This window comes from Nothoprocta perdicaria, unplaced genomic scaffold (genome assembly GCF_003342845.1).
Source record: "Nothoprocta perdicaria isolate Ctin4 unplaced genomic scaffold, notPer1 scaffold_34, whole genome shotgun sequence".
In the NCBI taxonomy this organism is placed as follows: Eukaryota; Metazoa; Chordata; class Aves; order Tinamiformes; family Tinamidae; genus Nothoprocta; species Nothoprocta perdicaria.
In genome coordinates this window covers 5,234,104-5,240,351 of record NW_020455577.1, presented here as the reverse complement: position 1 = coordinate 5,240,351, position 6,248 = coordinate 5,234,104, and positions in this window count along the sequence as shown.

Here is a 6,248-nt window from a genome sequence, read left to right as displayed (position 1 = left end):
AGATACCTAAGTTTTCAGTGTTTCCAGTGTGCTATTTTAGTTTCATGCTGTGCATCACTTGGGTTGCCTCTTATCTTCCCTTCCTAAGCTGCCTCTTTCAGATTTTGGGTGCACTAAAGTGTGCAGCCAGTTCTGCTAACTCCTCACTCTTGCCATCCTTATTCCCATCAGGAGCCATCAGTGATCAGCACAGTCTGTTCACTTGCAATAGATCTTCTCTTCTCAACAGGATGTTGCCGATTTTTAGATGCTCTTATATTCAGAGATGAGGTGGGCAGAAACACCCAGATTCAGATCTCCAAATGTGAACCATGTGTGACTGGATATTTCTTTTTAAATTGAAAATAATGAAGAAGATTATTTAAGACATTTCTTAAGTTCCTGTTCATATCAATGGTAGTAGCTGTGCTAATAATCAGTTTCTTCTGCTACAGTCAATGCTTTGTAGGAGCCGACTTGCATTAAAATACAGCTTCCCAAAGCAACTGATACATAAACAGGTACCTTTGAGTACTCTTTTTTTTTTATTTTTATTTTTTGCAATGCCTGTCATGAAACATCTTGGTTAACTGACTCTGATCAGAGTAACAGTTCCAGGATTTGGATATATGCAGGGATAGCAGGCACAGTGCATCTTGAAGGTCCAGAAGGGCTGCAGGCTGATTTCACTATTCTTTTGTGCTGAAGCAACAGTGCAAGAGATGGGGAGGCCAGAGCCACAGAGCACATCTGGGAACGCACTGAGATTAGCAGGGAGCCCTTCGTGGTGAAGCCCTCCTTGCAGACACGCTAAGTGAAGACTGTTCCATGGAGACCAGCTTACAGAGCAAAAACTCATACCCAGCCTGAATAAGGGAAATATAATACTGTACCCAGCATCTTGCACAAGGTTTTGGTGAATCTGAAGAATAGCTGCTGATTTAGAAAAAGTAAATCAACAGTATATTAAGAAGGATAATTCAAAAGAAAATAATCTACTAAGTTATTTGGTGCCATGGGAAATGTAATTTTACCATCAAGCAATCAATCACAATTTTGAACATCCTTTTAGCAATGAAACCCATATTTTAAAATAATTCTCTAGCAAGGCTGACATGGCAGATGTAAATTTCAGACTCCAATCTATTTTGTAGAAATCATTTCTATGAATACAAAAAAAAATTCTCAAATTAATGACAGTTTCAGTACAATTTGTGCTATTTCAGAACTTAGCAATTTTGACTTTGTTAACCATCAGTCTGTCATTCATTTCTCATAATTTACATAATAATATTATTGATAGAATAATTTTTATATTACCTACTACTACTGGGTTTTCATATTTAATACAGTTATAGCTTTTGGGGATATGATGTCCAAGCTTATCTGACTTCTCTGTAATAAGGCACCAAACTCAGTATGTAGCTGATGTCTCCAAATATGAATTACCTAGAAAATATAAAAAGCTCCCAGCCTTCTGCTTTGGAAAGCTCTCATTTGTTACCCTCTCTGGTATGCATCTCTGTGTTTAATTCATGCAAGTGCCTGTTGGGACATCAAAAAAGATTAATCTGATAACTTACTATAAACTTAAGCCTGTTATACAATTTTTCTGAAAAATGAGAGTGCTTATATGTACACCTGGGTCTAAATTTTTTATACCATCATCCATAGGTAATTCATAGCATACTAAGATCCTGAAAAAACTCTGGTACAAAAAAATGGAGGGCAGGAATGCTAAGGCAAATGAAAAGTGAATTATTGGCTATGTGAGTTATGGTGTATAAGTGAGGTCTTGCATGTAAGACTTGAAAAATGCTTCTGCCAAACTCTTATGCCGTGATCACTGGAAATTTTATAAATTTGTGTGTCTCCAAACAGCATGAGTATCACGTATTGAGCTGCAGGTGCCCTCCCAGGTATCTGTCAAATGGCTCATGAAGTTGGGACTAGCCAAGTAGGAGACCGTATGCTGGCAGCAACAGGGTGGTCTTCTGTGGATTTAGTGCATTAAAATGTCCAGGAAAAGGTCTGATGAGCCAGGCAAAGGAGAACACCCAGCCAAGGACAGGGGCTGATGCTGAATCTGGGGCAACCAGCAGTTAATTTGAGGGAGATTGCTGGGGAACATATTTTTTTTAAGAATTTGGGTTGATATTCAATATGTTACAGTGCAAGAATGGTAACAGAAAAATCCACTTTCTGAGGTCAAGATCATTTAGTGTTTAAGCAAGAGAAGTTGTATCCTCTATAAAATACATTTCCGTCTGGTGTTAGGAAAGTTACCCAGCTGATTGAATGGCTAAGATATTTTTCTTCTTTTTTAAAAAAACTCACCAAAAACTATGATTAATGCCAAGGCTAAGTACATGAAGATTGATGCTGTGTACTTTGACAGTTCCTAAGAAATCTTGTTCTAAAGGCACAAAGACTGTTTTGTTTTAAGGGAAAAAAAAAAAAAAAACCAAGCCAGTAAAGAAACCAAAAAGGGACAGTTCTGGAGTTGTTGTTTTTTGAAAGACCCTCTTTTAAAAAAAGAGGTCAGATTTCTTCTGTTCTACAGGTGCACCACGTTGCACATTTATTAGCTGGCCATGTGTGATGTAGTCTCCATTATATCCTTACATTAAATGAGCATAATTTGAACTCTGTAGTCTTCTTTCAGAAATCTTGAAATACATAGAAATGTTGAATTCCTGAATATTTTTCTAACTGTAAAGCACTCGAAATACCAATACGGGTAATATGTACTGCTGCTGTACTTCTGCTTTTTAGGGGCCTGAGAGGAGTCTAAATTGCAAGGAGGAAGCTGTAGTGTGCATAGATGTGATGTGCACATCACACGTCTTGGTGTAAGAACATTTGAAAAACAAATATAATCTGGCACACTACAAGTTTTGCTTCCTTAGATGTTTATGCTGTGTAATCTTGAAAGAAATGGTGATTTTTTGTGCTCAATTCTACAAGTAAGGCAGGTTTTCCCCTTGCTCTGGGATCCTGGCTCCGTACTCATGCCTGCCGCTCAATGGCCTCTCCTAGCTGAGCTTCCTCGTGCCCTGGGAAAGGCCATTCCCACACATGTAGTCTCACAGTTTCTTCTAATATCCTCATATATGTTACTTAAACAGAAAAGGTCTTCCTGGGATTTTACATAATGTATGGTGAAGGTGTTTATTGTGTGTGGATGAAGAGGGAATATTGTTGAGCATCTTTGGTTTCTTTCCGTCACCCCTTAGGGTATAACAAGGCAGTAAGGCAGCAAATTAACCCCTGTAGAGAGCTGTGGTGGTGTCAGCAAGGGTCTCTGGATCTTACCCACTGCCTGAGGTTGCTGGAAAAATAGATGGAATTCCAGCTGGGAGGGGGGCCAGGATATGGAGAGACCTGGGCTCTTCTTCACTGGGTTTGAATGGTTTGGCTCAGAAATGAGACCAGACGCCAAGCAGATGATCACGCCCAGCAGTTAACGATTCAGAGCATTCTCAAGTCCTGCAGGCTAAATAATTAATACAAGATTTTCATATCAACTAACTACTGATAATGTAGAAAACAGGGTAAATTAACTTACAAGTAGCTATGGAATTTTCACTCAATTTCACTGCATTTTTTGAAGTCTTATAATACTAAGAGTCATTATTACCATTAAAAATGTTAACCTTGTTTGTGCATAATATTCTTGTTATAAAAATCTTGTGAAAAAGATGAATTAACTTGTACTGCAGAGTAGCCTGAATACAGCTATTTCTTACAACAAGCTCTGGAAGTCTGTGGGCTAAAGAAAGGGAGTTTCGTGGCTGGTTGTGCAGTCTGATTGTGTGCAAAGACAACTTTGTAGCTTGTTGAAATGCAGGAACCTAGTCACTCATAAAGTCTAAATGGAAGATTAAATGTGCACCTGAAGGTAGCTAAATGGTTTCCAATTATCTTTTTTTTTTTTTTAATGTTTATATTCTCAAAAAATATCTCAAGCAATGAATATAAATAACAATTGGTTTCTGTAACTGCCCTTAATGGTACTGTCTGTATCTCCTGTTAGGGACTTGTCAGTTTCTTTTGAAAATTTCTTTCAATCAAATTTCAAAGAATAAAGCCCCCTCACATCTAGGATATCAAGCCATTGTGAATGTTAAGGCATAAAGCTCACATAACTGTACTGAAAATTGCACATATTTTATCAAATCCATCCTGATTCTTAAAACCAGCCTTAAAAGGCACCACGCAAAAAGAAGGCAGGGTTCAGAGGGTGCCGTGCTGGTTGTTCAGGTGGATCTGTGCTCCGTCACCCCTCTACGCTTACCCCCTTACCCTGCAGTGCCTGTTAGTTACAGGCGTCAAACGATGGCTTGTGGAAGGGATCCCTATTACAAACAGAGTCCACTTTACATGCTGTGAAGGTCACTACAGAAAAGTCATAGCGTGTAGAAAAGCGGCACAGAGGTGCCATCTAGCAGTAACTCTTACGAATATCCTAATGTTTAATAGTTTCTTTCAAGGTACTGCTTTCGAGTGTAGGAGAAAGGAAAGACCTCATATTTCATGTCCTTTCCCTGGAGCTGGTTTCCAGCTGAATAGCTAATCACTCTACTGAAAACTTCGCTGAAACACAAGAATAATATGATGTATTATCATGATAATGTATTTTTCTATATAAATAGAGAACAAAATTCAATCTAGTGAACATTTAATATTTTTATATTAATTTTTATATATTAAATTTTAATATTTTTAAATAGATATTCTGCAATTAGCACTAGAAGCATTAAGCAAGAACCCCCCAAAACTCTAGTGAGCTGTCTTCATTTTTTAAAGAGACATTTTCTAAATTTTCTAATTTTTCCACGGGCAGTCAAGATTCTCTGTTGTGTTAGCAAGGGGGAAAAAAGAAGTGCAACAGCACGGACAGTAAATTACTATAACTGAAATAAAATTTTAATGTGTCAGGAATATAAGAAAAAATATACATATTCTTGATTATATATCTTACCATAAGATGGCGATACTTAAACGCTTTATGGTCAGACAACCTAGTAAATTTAACATAGAAGCCCTGTCATAACAACAATGCATGTGCACAGTAGCCTTAGGGGCAGTGGTGACCTGTCACTAAGCAAAATGCCTATTTGTAAGCATCGTTTTAAAATAATTGATCATCAGAATGAATTATTACTCAGATATTAATTATCCCAGCCATGAATAGGATGCTTTTACTCTGAAATGTCTAGTGTGATTTATTTTGATAAGCTACCAAGTTGGTCACTGTGGAGGACAGTCCTCAGCCTATTGCACAGTTCTTTCTAGAAAAGGAAAAAAATTCCCATCCCCTCGTCTCGTGCTCCATATTCCCGTGATCCAGACATTTCACAAGCTGCCAGGCAGGATAATCAGTACGTTTGCATTTAGCACAAGGTAACACAAATACCCGAGCACTACTGCCAATCACGGCTTGCAGTTAATTTGCTGAAGACACCTGTATACATTTCCATACATCGTGTGCTACTGAGAAGTGAAATCTGTTTTTTCGTACCCTAAAAACAAACGATCCTCTGCCGTATGGCACCTTCCTCTGCACCTAACCTGGTGCGGTATCTTAACAAGGACCTGAGTCACCGCTTCGTCTTTCAGCTTCCCAGCCCGAGGTCCCTTCCCCGAGTCAAAGCGCCCTGCAGGGAACGTTTTACTGCCCCCTAAACGTCGAACGCGGCGCTGAAACACCGTTTTACACCCTCAGCACAGTATGCCACAGCCACACAAGCCCCAGCAGCACCGTCGGAAAGTTAATTTGCGCCGTTTCACTCCAGCTTCCCTCTACGAGGCGCAGCGTTCCGTGTCTTCGCGCGGTTATTCCGGGGCGCAGCGGGCCCGGAGCTGGAGGGAGCCGCCGCCGCGGCGCTCCCTGCCCCGCTCTCGGCTGCCCCGAGCGGCCCCGGCCGCGCCTGGCCCCGCGGCGGGGGGAAAGGCGGCCCGGGGCCCCGCACGGCCCCGCGCACCGCCGGGGACGGGACCCGCCGCTCCGCTCCGCGCTCCCGCAGCTCCCGCGGCCGCCGGCGGGGTGACCCTGCGCCGCCTGGAGAGCTCCAGCTCCCGCTGGTTTTGAGGATATGGCACCCGTCTCGTTGGAAAGGCATTGTTGTTTTTAATTCCAATGCGTGATTAATTCATATGACTAATTCCTCTGTCAGGAGGAATCACCTGAAGGGCACCGCGACGATGGCAGTGGCCCGGCCCGGCCTGCGGGCGCCCCGCGCCGCCCCGCACCTACCTGCGCCGCC